This window comes from Oreochromis aureus, linkage group 12, assembly GCF_013358895.1.
Source record: "Oreochromis aureus strain Israel breed Guangdong linkage group 12, ZZ_aureus, whole genome shotgun sequence".
Lineage (NCBI taxonomy): Eukaryota > Metazoa > Chordata > Actinopteri > Cichliformes > Cichlidae > Oreochromis > Oreochromis aureus.
Window position 1 is genome coordinate 26,528,470 of NC_052953.1, and position 10,550 is coordinate 26,539,019.

Genomic DNA, 10,550 nt, shown 5'->3' on the forward strand with positions numbered 1-10,550 from the left:
CACACACACACATACTCTGAAACGCTATAAATAAAGAACTGCCACATACGCTGGTTGTGGGCCTGAGACAGCAGCGCTCACCCAGCGTGCGCACGTTGTTACCATCTAAACTGCCTTGAGTGTCTTTATTTCGCCTGAAGAATGTCTTGTTTAAATATTTACTCTTTACATTTATTTGGTCCTTCGAGCCGGATGAGGACATTGAATTTTAACTAATTTTGTGCTCCAACAGAGTGACCTCGTCGTCTCCTGGAATCGTGAACCCGCGCTGAAAGTCTGTCCGGACAGCCTGTTTCTAGTGAAACAGTAAAGACCAACTACGTGAATTCGCCGTTGGCCAGCGTTTTTAGCAAGAGGTCCACGATCCCAGGGAGCGAGGAGGATTCTCTCTGACCGGCATTTTCATCCGAAGCAGGTGAATATAAACACTCAAGAACACATTGCGGCTAAAATCGGTTTTTAGATTGACACGGTTCTTAAAAGACCCGTCCTTTAAGGACTGGAGGTCAGGGATCTCACTCTTATGAGTGAAAGGGCTCGCCTGTAAGACGGAGTTCGACGGTCCTGTGTGGGGTCACTCCGCAGTTTAAAAGGTTGGAAGTCAGGGATCTCACTCTCACGAGTGAATGAAATAAAGGGATCTCACTCTCACGAGTGAATGAAATAAAGGGATCTCACTCTCACGAGTGAATGAAAATAAAGGGATCTCACTCTCACGAGTGAATGAAAATAAAGGGATCTCACTCTCACGAGTGAATGAAAATAAAGAACGTGTCAATTAAAATAGGATTGTAGTACCGCGTGTGAAGTTTATGTGTTGTTGAAGAGTGAGTGACCTTTTGAATAGAAACAACAGGTTTCTGCACCACTCTTACTGTTTCCTGTGTTGACCGATGTACTGGTGAGAAGGGGTCAAAGGTTGCGCATCAACACATAAAATTAAGGCCGCCCTGGGTCTAGACCAGGGTAGAAGGCTGCCTTAATAACCTCCCCCGACTCTAATATCAGCGAAGGTCACACAGAGTGTATGTTGGCAGTATTAATACATAAAAGCAAAACAAGGTGTTTCCAAATACAATAAATAAAAATAAAATTATAAGCAATTTACAATAAAATATTATTGATAACTCTAAGCCCAAAAAATAGGCAAATATTTTAACTAATGACGTGCATAGAGGCACTTGACCTGTTTGAAAACTGTCATCTTATTATGAGCCATTGTTGAGATATAGAGTACGCCTATGAAAACAACTATTATGCTGAACCCTGTGTGAAACAGCTGAAAACTACATGATGGAGAAGCTGAGTTTAATATGAAAATGTAAGTCTTTGCCACTGTGGGCAAAGCATGCAACCACTGTGTGAGGTTGTGTTGCGGTCTCTTCTGAGCTGATGAGCAAGCTACACATTATCAGATCAGGAGCTGCTGAGAACTCATCAGAGAAGAGGGAAGAGAACTATGATAACTCGAGTATGTAGTGTATCCGTGAGTTCAGCTTCTTCTTTCAGATGCGCAGCAGTTTTCCTGGATCTTGATTCATGTGTGTAGAGTGTTCATAGCATCAGCATCATGTTTTTGTTTATTTGCTTTGTTGGGTTGAAAAATAATTAAATAAAACTTGTGATCATACTTATGGATCACCATGGCACATATCATCAGCCATATGTTTTATTTATGCAGATGAAAAAAGTGAGTGTGAATGTGTCTGACGTCGCAGTGTGTGTGTGCGTTGTGTAAACGTAATTGTCTCCAATTGTGAGAGCGGTGATTCTGCAGGTCACCAGCTAGTGTAAAGGAAAAAAGAGTAAAAAAGAGACAGAATCTACATTGTAGATGAAAAATCATAGGAAAAAGGTTTTGTGTTTATCAGCCAAGAACAACTACAATCTCATTTTCTGCTTTCAAGAAAGGAGAGCACAAAAAACAGAGAGAGAGTTCTGTGTGTCGGTTAAGTAATGAGAATAATAATGGAAATGTCTTAGTTTTGTCACTTTCAGATGAAACGCAGACCTGGATCAATTTCCCATATGCAGCAGTCGGAAGAAAGTTATAGTTTAACACCATTGGAAATGTTCAGGCCAATTTCTGGCTGACTTATTTACAGCTCCATGTGTCCCTCATCCTCACAAGTGAGCTCTCACTCCTCCCTGAAGACAAGGAATGCAGTTCCAAAGAGCAATAACATGGCAGATAAAGAGACAGCAGCGAAGTCCTGAGCAAAGAGACCCGGCAAGCAGCAGCAGTGTGGACAAACAGCATCGGAGAAGAAGAGCAAACCATCATCCTGACTGATTGGATGAATGACACTGTGTTTCCAACAAGCTGCAAAGTCACTGTGCTTGTGAAAAGAACGTTTGAGGAAAGCTGAGGAGACTGTTGGAGGTTGATATTTGCCACTTTCGGAGTAAAATGGCAAGAAGAGACAGTGGAACACAGGACAAAGCTGAAGAAGAACTGCCGGCTGTTGGACTGTTGAAGTGGGAGAGGACAACAGAGTGAGAGTAAGTAAGGACACAAAGGAAAGCTGTTGTTTAATGTGGGAAATCAAAATTTGGGTTAGCAAACCTGGGGAAAAGAAAACTGACTGCTTAAGTGGAAAATTGTGAAGGAATCTGAAACACTGCAAAAAGAAACATATACAAAATCACACACACAAGCAGAACATACATTAACCCTACTAACACAAACACAAGAGAGCTCATGAAGATTAGACACCATCTTAAGCATGTGAGTCTGTTTATCATCTTGTCCAAGTCACCTTGTGTGATGCAAAGACCAGTGGACTCATAGCATACTAGTTAAAAATGATCAAATAATAGCAGAGAAGTGTGTAGGAAAGGCAGCTTTAAGAACATGCCCTGCTGGAGATGCAGCTCCAGACACATTGATTAAACCTGCCTAATAACACAAACTCACATGCAATGAAAATCAGCTTGTTATCTCTCATCAGTGTTAAAATAGTGTCAATTTAACAGACGCTTGTTATCAAATGCTGAATTTATCCAATGCTGACAATTAACTCTCAAGGTTGCAGGACAACAGTTTAATTTTTGTGGGAAAAAAAAAGATTCTGGTTTGACCAACCAGTGATCAGACAATAAATTTAGTTGTTAATATAGTAAATTGGGAGATGCTTTCTGCCTGATTGGTGCAGCACAAGTAATTTACTGTATGAGGGAAATTCTATTTTTGTGATAACGTTTTGAACATGCATTTCTGTTGTCCTGTCATTTTAGTGGGTTAATAGCTGATATGCAAACTAGTTGATGGTTCTTAGATTAATGAAAGGTGACTGAATTCTAGTACGAGTGAATGGGATGTGTTGGAGTTTGTTAGAGTGGAGACTCTAAAACACTGAGTTTCCTGTTGTGATGTGCGAGTGAATCCTGCACCCAGATACACAACTCTGAATACATAAGAACAAACGTCTTTTGTGAAATACATGACAACATGTCACATGTTTTATGATGACGGGGAAAAAGGAAAACTAAATAAAATCTGTGGCCTAAATGAGTGAAAAGTACAGTCCTGGGGATTAAAATTCATAGCTAATGAGACATGAGGCTTATGTTGTGTGTTGTGCGGCTGATGGTTGGTTTTGAGTTAATCTAGCTGATGATTTTTCTTTTGTTGTGAAGTTGAGCCTGCCAATTAGTATGATGGTATGATAAACCATGCTAATGGTATGATTTACCCTCCTGAGATGAGGAGCGTGTGTCATGACTTAACGAGGCCTTTTTATTTTGATACTTTCACAGTGCACCGAAAGTTTTATTGATAATCTCTGTTTGAGCAGATCTGCACGATTAGAACAGAAGCGCTATACGACACGTCGTCGAGAAAATTGTTGCAAGTGAGTTTCTCCACATTAAAATGGGCTCAGGAGGAAGTCACTTATATGGGACAATTAGAAAATAAGTTCCTGTCCAAAAGGATTCAACGAGAAAATCCAGTCTAAATTCTTTTCTTTTTGAAATGACGTCATTTTGCTGAGAAGTGGAAATGAAAATGCGACGGTAATTCCCACTGTCAGCAAAGAAAGAATGAATGAATGCATGAATGAATAACTGAGAGAAAATAAAACTGACTGACTGGTAAAAGCGGACAGAAGCTGACAGACTGACTGACATCACTGTGCGAAGTTAACCCCCACCTGACAAAGGTGCAGATGAATCTATGTGTGTTTCTTTTTATTGGAGCAGAAAGATGACAACAACATCGAGGTTGCGTGATGATTTAACCTTTTAAATGCCACTTTCTGTGTCTGTGCATCTACCAGGGGTGTTATTCACTACCTTGTGTTGTTCACAGAGGTAACTGTGAGAAAGTGTGTATACACCTGCGCAGCGCTAACTTGTCTACAGCATTACAGTTCTTCATGTGATTTGATCATGTGATTTATACCAGGATAGCTGGTTGATGTTTTCTACTACAGGATTTCTGGGTTTACGTGTGAAGAAAACTGCGTTTACAGGTTATGAGTTGGTGATGCTGTTACACTGTGTTGTTGGAGACATGTGAAGGTTACTTTGACGATGTGAATAACATGTAAAACATTCCCTGTGTTGAAACTAGTGCCACTTCTGTCCACAGCTATGGTCTTTATGGTCTTTTTATAGCACCTCTGGAACCTGCAATTTGTGCCTGACCTCCAGGATTGTCTATGTGTGTTGCTAATGTTTGTTTGTCTAAGAGTGCATGTAGAGGATTCAGCAGAGACGGACAAGTAACATGAGAAAGCAACTAAGAGATGCAGTGTTTATGGAAGTTTAATATGGGGCTCATTAGCTGGCCACTACTGAGCTCCTAGTGTTAAATACATGGAGTGACTTTGCTTAAGGGAAGTCACCGATTACATTAATGTTAACTGAGACATGGGATGATCCATGTCTGAGCCAAATTATGCCAATAATTGTAGTTTACTGATTTGAGAAACCTGCACATGATACTTGTCCTGTTGATGCTGAGTAGTTTATTGCTACTTATGATACAATTGTTTATAAGTGTGAAGTTTGATTTCACTTCCAGATCTTGTTTTCCAGGCCATGATGGTGTGTATGCAGGCTCCAGGCGCAGCCAGATGTGAAGCAAACTTATTATGCAAAACACACTAACAGCTTTTATTGCAGGGTTATAGGTCCGGGGTGGTGCTGCTCCAGAGGGGGAGACGCCCTGATGTTGCCTGGGACATGATCTAGCTAACCCTTTTCTTTCAGACAGGAATCTAGGTTTGATGAGTTGACTCATGGGAGTGTCCATGCGTCAAGAGGAGGGGTCCAGAATTACACAGTTACATGAAACTATCTTTTCTATGTTTTCTGAACTATGTTTTTATGATTTTTGTGTGATCTTTGTGATTAACAGTTCAGACGGGTATTAAACCTATGTAAGTGGTGCATCTGTGTTCAGATGAGGCTTTGATGGTCCATAAATGAAGCTCACTGAACTAAAGAATGTGGTTTGATGATGATCGACATGCTCTCCAAATAGAAGTTTTTCCTCCTAGCAAGGAAATACAGGTGCAGCAGTTAAAGTATTGCCGAAAGGAATCTCCTGAGAAATCTTCAGAGGCCCAGTGAGAAGCGAGAACCCATTCCAGGCAGAGCTGACAGCCCAGGCAGTGGTTGAGGTCAAAGGTCGAGCTGTTTGGGGCCCATTGGGAGATCAGATTCCACAGCCACAGCAAGAACCATGAAGCTGCATTGGAATGAGAGCTGTGCCAAGGGGGCTTTCCAGAGGCCAACAGAGGAGATTGTGGACGACAGACGGGCACCTGAAGGATGAGGAGAGCGTGCCAAGCTCCATCGACAGCGCAGGGGGAGTCCAAGAATGGCATCATGATTCTGTGAAAAGCACAGGAACCAGAAGCTATGGTGGTGATGACAGCAGTTTCCTATGAACATCACCTAATGCTGTGTCACTATACTGTGCATACGATGGCACACTGACGACTGCTGGGATCATAACAGCAGCAAGATAACTGGATCTAGCACCCTTTCCACAGAGGGTTCTCCTGCAGAGGACAATGGAGGAGTCATATATATCCCCCACAGGACAGGGGCCTGAAGTGAGGTGATGGGGGTTGGCAGAGGCCATAAAACTAGAGTGCTGAAGAGGTCTGCAGCTCTCACAATAGCTGAGACCCATGTTGACAAACGGCAAACTCAACTGGTATGTTTGAATGTCTATTCTACATACATTTGGACTCTGGTTCTATGAACAGTGATGGAAACAACTGGAAGAGACATTTATGACGCCCTGCAGAACTTAAACCACTCTGCAGAGAGACGTGTGATTTACATGTCTCGCAGAGGAGCACCACCAAGCTGGAGTGTTTTTGAAAATGTTAATTTCTCTTATGACCATTAACAATTCATTTGTTTGCTTGTAGGATGCAGTTTACCATTGAATGAGATCAATGAGAACTTGGATAACTGCTAATATATTTGTCAAACTGTGTACGTTTACATATGCTGAGTATAAAAATGTTTGCATTGACACTGTCAGACATGACGGGATCATAACTGGGTACTTTTCTAGCATAATTGCCAAAAGGGGGGAAATGTTAGATTTGTATTGTTGATTGTCATTTATGCTTAGAAGTATATAATCATTTGTAGATTGAAAGAATGTCTCATCCTAGGAGGTCTGTAACAACTCTGTGTAGCATGAAGAGGGGAGTGCGTTCACTCCTCTTCAGAGTGTTCTGGCATAGATCACACACCTCCTAGGAGAGGTCGTATCTTCTCCTGCTGATATATGGTATAGCAAACACACGTATATCTGTTTGAGTCTAAGAGCCTTTTGTTCAGATGTACCGCTAGACTCTTGGCACCAGCTATGGGGAGTCTTCCTGGGGTTACATCTTGACCCCATACACACATAGATACACACACTCAGGGTATTCTTTGTTCACATGCATACCTATATAAGATGTCATATGTTAATGAACCAATCCGAGAACCACAATCTCCCGAATAGAAAAGTGAGCAGTAAAGTCTAGACTGCAGACCGCTCTAACCTCTGGTGTTCACTCGGTGGGAGAAGGGCTATCAGTGGCAACACTGAGACACTCGCTCCTCTTGCTGGGTGTCTACTCATTGGAGGCCAAGGGTGTGTCCACGGTCGAGAAGAGGAGAAACGCTCACAGAGGAGACCTGATGGAGATGGAAATACTAAATGCAAACCAGGATGCCCCTGAGGGTGAGAGACCGCACAGACGACGTCGATGCTGGACAAGAGGATGCCAACTGACCACTGTCACAACGATGTGTTCCATGCTCGTCTTCACAGTATTCTTATCACTGGCCCTGGTAGGCATGAACACGGCCTGCACCAGCAACCCATGTGACCCACACTGCCCGAGGATTTACCGGCAGGCTCCAAATGTGACGTGTCCTGAAAGGGGAACCATTTTAAGCTGCAGCCTATGCCCAGAAGAACGCGCAGCGCAACGAGAAACAAAGAAGTGGAGAACAATGCTGCACCTTCATACCTAACAACACTGCAGCTGACGGCAGTCTGACCAGAGCCCTGGAAAGACTGAAGACCTTGAATGAGAGAATGAAAGAACATTCTGGAGTGGACACTTCCATGTGGGACAGCTGGATGGACATGTTTGGAAAGTACCGCAGCCTAGTGTCATCAATCCTAGTGTCAATAGCTGTTTTTGCAGCCATATTGACCCTATGTGGCTGTTGTTGTATTCCCTGCATAAGATCCATGATCAACAGACTGATAGCCACAGCTATTACACCGGACCTTGTCGGCCAAAAAGAAATTATGACACTGCTGGAGCACGCCGACACTAACTCAAACACCGACGACGAAGATGAAGAAACAACCTGTAACTAAAAGGAAAAAGACACTCCTGTTAATAATGAAGCAACAGTTAAAAATGCACTGTCAAGAGACTGTATGCTGATAAAAGTTAAAATGTGTAAAACAAATTAACAACAGGAGGGATATGTTAAGAGATTTTCAAATGTTTCAAGTATTATTCCCACTGCCATTTGTACGTTATTGAAAGTTTATCTTTAATTTTAGTGTTAATAGTTGTTTACCCATTTATTCTTTCCATTTAATCGTATTTTATGGTTTTACTGTTTTGCTGAAGTGAAGCTTAAATGAAAGACAAAAGCATAGTGTTCTCAGATATGATTCACCCAGTATATTTCCTCTGCACCTGGCTCTCTACGAGCCGTTTCACTCCCAGGAAGGGGAGAGCAGGACGTTCTTATCTATACACTCCCAAATACAAAGAGGGGCCCATTCTTCAGAATCACACACACACACTCTGAGATCATAAACTTCACACACACACACATACTCTGAAACGCTATAAATAAAGAACTGCCACATACGCTGGTTGTGGGCCTGAGACAGCAGCGCTCACCCAGCGTGCGCACGTTGTTACCATCTAAACTGCCTTGAGTGTCTTTATTTCGCCTGAAGAATGTCTTGTTTAAATATTTACTCTTTACAGAAAGAAAGAAAGAAAGAAAGAAAGAAAGACTTGCCAAAGGCAGTCCAAGTGACGTTTATCCTGACAGGTAACGTTATCAAACAACAAGTTACCACACACACATACACACACATGTCGTTTCCAGTTCAGGTTACTGTAGCAGGTTTTTGTCACTGTCACTCGCCGTTACACCTGAGTTTTGTGTTTACAATAATAACTAAATATTTTGCCTCATTCATAGTTTTGAATGGCAGTAGTGCACTGTCGGTCAGTTTTAACTTTTCATTTAGATTTGTGTTTTATAATGAATTATTTACAATATTGATTATGGTGGGACTAAATATATCCCCTGTGGGAGGGAGGCGTATCCTCACCCCCTTGTGCGGGCTGCCGCTCCCTGAGCCTGGTTGTTCTGGAGGTTTCTTCCTGTTAAATGTTTTCCCTTTCCTCTGTCTCCATGTGCTTGCTCATCGGGGGCTGTTTGATTGTTGGGGGTTTCTCTCTTTTATTGTAGGGTCTGTACAATATAAGCAGCTTGAAGCAACTGCTGTTTTGATTTTGCATTATTAGTGAAGACATGATGTTTGCTTCAGTGGACATTAAGTTTACCCATTAATTACTGACATGGTAGTTTACTGTGCCTGAAAGAGAGAGCATCTGCTACATCAGTATTAGTGAAAAGGCATTCTGACATATAAAAATGCAGACAGGTTTTGTTCCACCTCTCATATATCAAACATTATGTGTGGCAAAGAGCGGTTATCACACTTAATAATTAACACTTCTTTCCCTATGAGCACAGTGTTTTATTAATTGACAAGTAATTCCTTGCATGGGGATTTCACCATTTTGTAATCTACACAGGTTGTTTGTGACTCATCCACTACCAAGCCCAGTGATTCAAGCTCCCCCCCCCCCCCATCAGTAGCAAGAAAATGTAAACACAAAAATCAGGAAACTCCTGTTTGGTTTTTCTCTAAATAACTAATACCTTTTAAAAGCAATTTCTCCCTTTCGTTTTCCTGGTTGTCCCCAGCTTCCCTTCAGTGGCTCCCCAGTATTAAATCACTGAACTAGGCGAGAAAAAACCAGAGGGTTGATGACTGCTCAATGACAAGGAAAGCATAGTCCAAACACTCATGCCCACGCAGTGTGAAACGACACAGAGGGCAACAACCCTTTGAGAAGAATCACAGTAAAGCTACATGTGAACAGAGCTGTAAATGGTACTGATTCATAAAGGGAGGGTGAGGGCAGGGCAGTATCGGTTAGAAAATACAACAGAAAGCGTTTCTGATTTTGACATATTTTTCATTTGGTTTTTGTCATGCTTAATAAAACATTCTTATTATCAGGATGATACAAACATGCAGAAGTAAAAGGTTCTTTGTGCAGCAATGTAATTTTATTTTTTTTATTTATTTCTAAATGGAAAAAATTGCAATTTAGTTTCATAAAGAAACTTCATCTGTTTTCTTCTTTTTCTTCTTCTTCTTGTTCCAGCTGCTCCATTTAAGGGTCACTGCAGTGGATTGTCTTCCTCCATCTCTCTCTTCTCCGTAATCTTTATTTTTCCTTGTCAGCATTTCCTTGTCAGCTCCATATTCAACATCCTTTGTCCAATATATCCACTATCCCTCCTCTGCGCATGTCCAAACAATCTCTCTAATGTTGTTTCCAAACTGCTGAACCCGAGCTGTCCCTCTGATATATTCATTTCTAACCTTGTCCACGTCAGTCTTAATAATTATTAAGACTTAAGTGACAATCTCAGCCAATGTTCCCTCTAATTTTTCATGTGTCTGAGCGAACACACAAACTCCCTGAGCGATCCCTTGGACCACTGTGAGCGACATCAGACGTGTGCGCTGTGGTCACGCCAGCATCTAATCCATCCAAGTTACATGGTTTATTAAAATAATCAAATTACAGCATTTACATTTATGTTAGACTACTTTTAAACTGCTTTAGCCCACTTACAATGAACATGTAAAAAAAAAATCTAGTCATTGACTTGTGTAGTATGTTAACACTATTGGAAGTAAAAATAACTTGAACTCCAATTTTGAAAACACAACTTTCTTT